The sequence below is a fragment of the Anolis carolinensis genome, chromosome 1 (assembly GCF_035594765.1).
Source record: "Anolis carolinensis isolate JA03-04 chromosome 1, rAnoCar3.1.pri, whole genome shotgun sequence".
NCBI classification, from domain to species: domain Eukaryota; kingdom Metazoa; phylum Chordata; class Lepidosauria; order Squamata; family Dactyloidae; genus Anolis; species Anolis carolinensis.
This window is the reverse complement of record NC_085841.1, coordinates 200,363,736-200,372,319: the sequence shown is the minus strand read 5'-3', so window position 1 is coordinate 200,372,319 and position 8,584 is coordinate 200,363,736. Positions and strand designations below refer to the sequence as shown.

The following is an 8,584-nucleotide window of genomic DNA, read 5'->3' as shown; positions in this document are numbered from 1 at the left end:
GAAATACACCAGTTTTAGTTTGCCCCATATTAAAACAACAATAACATCTGGTTCTTTCAATATTTAATAGTACACCAACTTATAAAATGATATAAAATGACATAATTAGTTGTTCACCCAGAAGAAGGGCTCATCTCCAAGCTGTGCATCCCCTTCATGGACCAACACAAATTTCTTATTTGAATATTATTATTATTATTATTATTATTATTATTATTATTATTAATAATAATAATAATAATAATAATAATAATAATAATAATAATAATAATAATTTTATTTTTATACCCCGCCCCATCTCTCCAAGGGGACTCGAGGCAGCTTACATGGGGCCAAGCCCAGGCAATAAGCAATATAAAACTCAGCAATAAAAACAAATCATAAACAAATAAAATTACCTATACCAATAAACAATAAGCACACTTTAATAAAAACCTGGGTTGGCTCCTAAAAAGGGTGGTGGGCCAGAAAAGTGCAAATAGTTTTATACAGTACAGATTAGGAAAGAGGTAGGTACCAGGGACTATTATCCCATTAAGGTGCTGGAGGAGGCATACACCTAAAGACTATATACGGCAAGGAGTAAAAAATGCTATAAAAATAGAATGGACAAACAGGGCAATCTCAAACTAAGGAAATCAGTTGCCAAAAGCCTGTTGTGCTTTTCCTACATGGCAGGGTTGGACTAGATGGCTTATGTGGTCTCTTCCAACTCTACTATTCTGTGGTTCTATGAATCTTCCCTTCTGATATACTCTTTCCTTCATCAAGCCCTGTCCTCTGAACACACACCATAGGTGAAGTATCTGAGTTAAGGCTCCAGTAAGTCAGCAAAATACATGGCTAACAATGTGCTTATGCTACACAGTTAGAGCAGTGTGATACTGAATTCTGTAGAATTCTAGATGTTTGACTTCATAAGGTTACTTAGTATTCTTGGAACACTAGCATATTCAAAGCTCTCATCCTCTGAAGCTTTGTCTCTAGTAGAATGTTCTTCAATAAACTGCCAACTCCAGGTTTCTACAGGACCATAAAAATTCAAATGGTATCAAATTTCTATGATTTTGTAGTGCTATAGCTCTTCACTTGTCATGTGACTATATCATCATAGTGGTATTGTGATTTTTTTTTCACTGTAGGATGGGGAAAGAATCTAGCAGAATATCCCATGTGTCCTTCAACAGAACTCTTCTTGATTATTCCCATTGTAGCAAAGATGGTGGCTCTTCAGCGGTGAGTTTTGTGGCTCTTGTAAAAGATATTTAACTCGGAGTGTAACAATGAACTCCTAGGCCCAGCGTGATTGGGCCCTGGGCAGCAGGATGAAATCTCGAAGGCATCACAGAGCATGTTATGCTGCCGTCAAGACATTCCTTGGATCTTTTGAAGCATCAACAACGATGATTAGCAAGATTACTAGACCCCCTACTTGAGCCACTAAAAGACATAGGGGTGGTTGTGTACTTTCTAACAGAGGGATCACCTTTCATAATTATAATCCAGATAATCTCTTGCTGAAATGTATGCAAGGCTCTGCTGGAAGAAGAAATTTCTGAGAAAATGTATTTAGTTGAATTCTGCCTAATCCATTAAAACGTACAATGCAATTCATGCATTTTCACATAGATTCTTATTAAAGAGGGCACTGTAGGTATCTAATGTGTTTTCTATGCAAACTATGTGAGGGTTTGTAAAAGAGGCACCATGATCATGGTGGACTGGATGGTGGACTGGAAAGGGCATGTGGTGACAGCTGATTGGCTGAGCCAGTCAGGAGCCAGAATTCCGATGCTGAGCCAAATGGTTTTAACTGCCACTTTCATCTCAGAGAGGGAGGAGAGCGCTGACTGAAAATGGTCAGGGAGGAAATGGCTGCCATACTCTTCGAAGTCTAGTTATTTATAAGGCAAATGAGGCATATTTAGTGGACTAAAGCCTAGTGACTTGAAGGGTAGATTGCTGACCTGAAAGCTGCCAGGTTCGAATCCCACCCGGGGATTCAGCTCCAGCTCCATGTGGGGATATGAGAGAAGCCTCCCACAAGGATGGTAAAAACATCAAAACATCTGGGCATCCCCTGGGCAACGTCCTTGCAGACAGCCAATTCTCTCACTCCAGAAGCCACTCAAGTTGCTCCTGACACAAAAAAAATTCCCATGTTCTCTATATGAATTCAGAAAGACTGTTATATATATTGTTGCCCTGTTTGAACTTTTGAACTGAAGTAAAGATAGAGTTATTTGTCACACAAGCCTGAGTGACATTTTATTATAGTGCAGGGTTTAGCTTGGTTCAGAAACTGTGGTAAAGCTTCTATTTATTTATTTCTACAACCATCAACAAACTAGAAGTCACATAATATCACCTAACACTTTTACCTTTGTGTAGAAACTGAATATCTTCTAACGGACCTATGTGATATCTCTCTGAACCCTGTCTTTATTACAACCCAAGGACCAATCTGGATATTCTTCTTGAATCTGATCAGCCCTCTTAATATTTTGTCATAAGGACAATTTCCATCATCCCCATGCTGTCTGAGGATAATGGGGGTAGCAGTCTAACATATTTTGCCACAAACACATATTTATTTGTTTATTTTGCATTCACAAACTGTATATTTGCAGGGCAAATGAGCAACATTAAGCTTTGGACTTATAAAGAAGGATTCAGTCTGAAGCTTTACAAGACTGGCAATGATGAAATCAAGCCCCAGGATATGTTTTTACAGCTGTAAATGGACTTCAGAAAAGATAAAGGCAATGGCAGTTGAATCCGATCCTCTCTCAATAGCTTCATCAAAAATAACCACAGGCAAGAAACCTTTTCCATCAAGATTCCATCTCATATTACTGTAGAACGTATCTACTCATCCAACCAAATGAAGTAGAAGTCCTGGAAAAGCTTTTCCTAATTTAAGACTTCCCACACCATTTTAGTAGATAATCTAGATCATCCCCGGATGCCATGGCTGCTCTGCCTATGGATGCTGAGAGTTTTAATATGGTTTTAATATGTGCTATGAACAACATGTTTATAGTGATCTAATACATTAATTAGCATTACATCATTCCTTTAGCATTGTGACTTTGGAATTACATTTCCAGTTACATTTACAAATTTAGAATGTGTTTCTAGTTCTCAACCATTTGATTGACTTTTCTGCTGCCCCGCACAGAAAGAAAAAAACTATGGATGTGGGTCTGGTTCATTTTGACGCTGCCATAGGACTTCATCCCACAGAACAGGTCTAGTTTTTGAGAGAGTAGGTTTTCCATAAAGCTCCAGCATATTCCGTTTTGAATAAAATGGAAGATTTTTCTATCCATCACATCTAAACCTTCTTGCTGCTTTCTTTAAGATTTATCCATTTCATTTGCCATCACACAGGAAAGACTTGTTTCCCCCACTGTCCCTCCCTTGTTTTATTTTCTTTTTTTAACTTCTCTCTTTCTTGGGGGTTCAACTTACAGCCTGAAAAACAGCAGCATATATAGAGGGGTTCTTCTTGTGTTCTTACAAGAGAGGGGGATGAAGCTTCAACTCTCTTAAATCTCTCTCTACTGTCCTTTTGATAGGTATGCAAAAGCAGCACAGCATGAGTTTCAGTCAAGTTCAAAGTACTTTTATGACCCAACACAGGAAGAGGGAGATAAAAGCTTGCTAAGGCTACAGAGACACTGTAATGAAGTATGAATTTTTGGTTTGCAGATGTTATGTTTAATTGTGTGTTTGTGTTTTAAAAGGGTAAGTATATTACATTTATTGCATCTCAGCATTCAGAGGCTGGTTGCCATGGAGAAGTAGGTGGAGCCAACTGCCGTTTTGTTGAAAAAGTGCAGAGTTTAAAAAAGGGATTCAGTCTGTGCTCTGATGAGGCACAGGGAAGATTGATCCTAGGTTAAGGGGATCAAGGAGACTCAATTGTTCATTTTTGAGTCAAGTTTGGTGACTTATTTAATGTAGTCTGTGTCCTGGTAAGGAACAGAGAATCTGTGATTGTATATCACAGGGTGACTGCGGTTTAAAAGTAGCAGAGGAAGAAGTTCTAACTACTTTAAGTTAAAGAAGTGACACTTTAGGGAGTTTGACTCACCTCATTCTAGTATTGTAACTGTTGATAAAAGTCCCTCTAAGTGAGAAACAACATTGTAACCACTAAGCTCTGTGCCTGAATAAACTTTTTTTTTAATAATCTTTATTGAAGATTTTTCATTACATAGAATAAAATTACTATAGTATGTAGCCGGGGAAGGTAGGGGATGGGATGAGTTAAGGTATGATGGGTGGGGGGGGGGATGTGAGGTGGGTGGGGGGGGGAGAGGGGTCATAAAGGGAAAAAAGGGAGGGGTATTGGTCTTCCATTGTCTTCCATATTGGTTAGTATTATCTAATATTTCTAATTATTCTTTCTGTCTTTACTGTGAGATATAATTTCTGAATTTTTCCCAGTTTGTTTGCTTAATGCCTTTTCCTCTAGACTCTTTCAATAAGAATGTTAATTTGTCCATTTCTTGAATTTCTGCCAGTTTCTGTAACCAAATTTCTTTCGATGGAGTTTCGTCCATTTTGCAATGTTTGGCAAAGACTATTCTTGCTGCAGTAGAACTGTACATAAATAAAATGTCATCATTTTTATCGAACTGTGTGTCTGAGTCTGTTATTCCCAGTAGGTAGTATTCTGGTTTAATTGGGAATTTCCTTTTTAATATAATTTGTGTCTCTTCGTGAATTATCTTCCAATATTTTTTGGTCTTTCCACAGGACCACCAGATGTGATAGAAGGAACCTTCATGCATCCTGCATTTCCAACAAGTGTTGTTATATGATTTGTACATCCGTCCTAATTTTTTGGGTGTCATATACCAGCGGTGAAAGATCTTAAGCCAGTTCTCTTTTAGTTCTATTGCATATGTATACTTCAGTTTTTTGTTCCATATTAGTTCCCAGTCATCTAACATAATTGGGTGTCCGATGTTTCTAGCCCAATTTATCATACAGTTTTTGATTACAATAGTCTCTGTTGACCATTCTAATAATGTGTCATAAATTATGGAAATTACCTTCTTTTTTGATTGCATGACTCTATCCCACAGGGTATTAGAGTCATTAAAGCCAATTTGTAAGTCCTTGGTGTATTGTTCCTTGATGATGGCGTATTGGAACCAGGACATGTTTTTAAATTTTTCTTTCAGAGTTTCTTGTGATTTTAGCTTGTAATTTCTGTTTCTTTTCACCAGTAAATCTTTGTAACGTGGCCATACTGTCCATTGTAAAATATGTCTTTGAGAAGATTCTAAAGCCGAAATCCATAAGGGGGTTTTGTTATAAAGTCGATTCTTATATTTCTCCCATACTTTTATTAAAGCAGCTCTTACAAAGTGATTGCCGAAGTTCTTTTGACGTAGCCCACATATGCGTGCCATCCGCGGCGGAGATCGAAACCTTCTAAAGTTAGTATGTTGTTGTCGTCTAAGGTTGTCCAGTCTCTCACCCATTGTAATGCACAGGCTTCATAATAGAGTTTCAGATTCGGTAAACCGAAACCCCCTCTTTTTGTTGCATCGGTCATGACAGTGTGTTTGATTTTTGGCCTTTTACCTTTCCACACAAATTTTGCTATATCTTTGTTCCATTCCACAAAGGGTTTTTGGGTCCTTATAATGGGTAGATTTTGAAATAGATACAGCAACTTTGGGAGCACATTCATTTTGATGACCGCTACTCAACCTAAAAGGGAGATGTTTAGATTTTGCCAATTCTGTAGATCATTTTTGATTTCTTTCTATTTATCTTGATAATTATTTTTTAGTAGCTGTGCATTTTTTGCAGTAATCCAAATTCCAAGGTACTTTACTTTCGTAACCGTCTTAATCCCCTTGAGTTCTTCTAATTTACATTGTTTTTCCTTCGTTATATTCTTTGTCAGTATTTTAGTTTTCTCCTTGTTTATGAAAAAGCCCTGAATAAACTTGTTATTGCTCCTCCAACATCTAAGCCTCTGTCGCATATATTATAAACCAAATTGCGTTACCATCTAAAGTGAATAAGAAGAAGAAAGAAAAAAAAATTAAAAGATCTCCTCTCTGAGTCTTTGATGGTTGCATCTTCGCAGACACGAAGAGCAGGGTTTGCATGCTTGCTATTTTCTCCTGATTTTTTAAATATCTTGTTTGAGCATTTTTACAAGTCTCTACGCAGGGAATTGAGGAATAAGTCACTTGCCAACTGACTCAGGAATTGTGGGGAAACCCCACACTTTAGAAGCGGCAAAATACCTCTGCCTTACATTTGAAGCTTGTGTCATGTGAAGGGCACCATTGGTTGCAGTTTCTTAAGTGTGTAGAAACGCTTATTTAATTGGGTTTGATGAAGTCATTAGTTGCCTTTTTGCCATAGGGTGGAAACAATGTGTCCCATGGGCTCAGCATAGTCCTTAGGGGCATTTGTCAGTCTTAGGGCTTCCCTCATAGTAAAGGTAAAGATTTTCCCCTGACATTAAGTCTAGTCGTGTCTGACTCTGGGGTTGGTGCTCATGTCCATTTCTAAGTCGATGAGCCGGTGTTGTCCATAGACACCTCCAAAGTCATGTGGCCGGCATGACTGCATGGAGTGCCGTTACCTTTCCGATCTACACACATTTGCATGTTTTCGAATTGCTAGGTAGGCAGAAGCTGGAGCTAACAGCAGGAGCTCACCCCGTTCCCCGGATTCAAACTGCCAACCTCTCCATCAGCAAGTTCACCCCACATGACTGCATGGAGTGCTGTTACCTTCCCACCGGAGCGCTACCTATTGATCTACTCACATTGGCATGTTTTCGAACTGCTAGGTTGGCAGAAGCTGGAGCTAACAGCGGCCGCTCAAGCCGCTCCCGGGGTTTGAACCTGGGACCTTTCAGTCTGCAAGTTAAGCAGCTCAGTGCTTTAACTCACTTCGCCACCGGGGTTCCCTAAGGCCCCATCTATACTGCTATATAAAATCCAGATTATCTGCTTTGAACTGGATTATATGACAGTGTAGACTCATATAATCCAGTTCAACACAAATAATGTGGATTATCTGCTTTGATAATCTGGCAGTGTAGAAGGGGCCTAAAAAGTTATTTTAAAAAAACATTGTGAAACTAAAGCCCTGTTCTCTATGTACTCGGTGACATAAAATATGCACTTGTATTCTCACTTATAAATCACATGCATTTTGGGTAAGAGTACAAATAAAATGTGATGTTTGTTTAGTTATTCTAAAATTTGATATTTCATCTCCGGCAGTGAGTAATCCTCAGCAGCGTAGCAGCATAATAGCCAATTAAAAGCACACTAAATACAGCAAAAGAAGGATGAATTCAAATAGTCCAGAGAGCTATCTCCCTTTGAAATTTCCCATTTAAATGAGAATTATGTAGAGCTCTGAATCTTGCCATCAACGATGTTTCCACAGATGTCTTCATAAGCATGACAGAATTGAGAGCAGAAAATGATGCTATGCACAAAATGCAAAGTTTTATAGACGAGAAAACTCCCAGAATTCAGTGCTTGATAACAAATTTTGCATGATATTCTCCACTTAATAATCGACTTAATACGCAAGGGCTGTTGTAATTGCTACCGGAAAGATGCAAAGCATTATGCCAGTCAGTACAGGGAATGAAAATAGGCTTATTTGCTCAATACGAAATGCTTAGCAGTCATTCATAATTACCTCTCAGTACAAAGCAATTTTACGATTTAAAAGAATCCCTTAATTTCTAAAGAGGCCTGGCAGTGTACCAGCAATCAACAAACATTTTGGCAGCCATTCAGACAGCCTCCATCAACAGCTCCTATAATTCCATCTCATTATCGTGTTTACAGGCATGTGCAACAAGAATCAGGTAGCTTCTGAAGAGAAGGTGGAACAAATCTAATGCACCACCGTGCAAGGAACTGCTTTTCCTGTGAATGCATCTTTACGGAGGCCGATTGAGAGGCTTTATGTTTACTTTTCAATGTTTTTTTCCCATTTCACAACTTCATGCTAGAGAAAATATCTCAAATCTTCAGTTGTGTTAACATTATTTTTACTAACTGTACAGATTCATGTATAAGTCTATAACTTTGAGTATCAGCAAAAACATCTGGGGACCCACAGGTTGAGAACTACTGACCTAGAGGCACCAGATTCCATCTCATTGTAGAATGTAAACAGGGTCAACCCTCGTGCTATAGACTGCATTTCAGAGAAAGAAACTGTCAAAATCATCTCTGAGTATTCTTTGCCAAAGAAAACCCTATGAAGATTTTCTGAAGATGCCAACCACAGATGGTCGAAATGTCAAAAGAAAATGGGGCTAGAACATGGCCGTACAGCCCGGAAACCACACAATACTTCAGTGATTCCAGCTGTGAAAGCCTTTGACAATACATAAAACCCTATGAAATTCATGAGGTCAAAAGGTAACCTGAAAGCACGCACACACAGACACACACAATGACAGAACAATGTATAAATCAGGAATCTGCATATCATGGGAAAATTGTACTTGAATTTATTTCAGCCCAGTGTACTTCAGAAACGGCAATTAGCCCTAAATATCCTGCTG

At 38.5% G+C, this 8,584-nt stretch overlaps 1 long non-coding RNA gene across 1 annotated transcript; it reads left to right on the top strand.

Annotated features, from left to right (window-relative positions):
• The first annotated feature begins 730 nt into the window (after positions 1 to 730).
• LOC134294069 (uncharacterized) lies at positions 731 to 1,614 on the top strand. The gene is made up of 2 exons (XR_010001053.1): positions 731 to 1,048; positions 1,143 to 1,614. It is a non-coding gene; the product is annotated as an uncharacterized LOC134294069 (long non-coding RNA).
• The last annotated feature ends 6,970 nt before the right edge of the window (positions 1,615 to 8,584 follow it).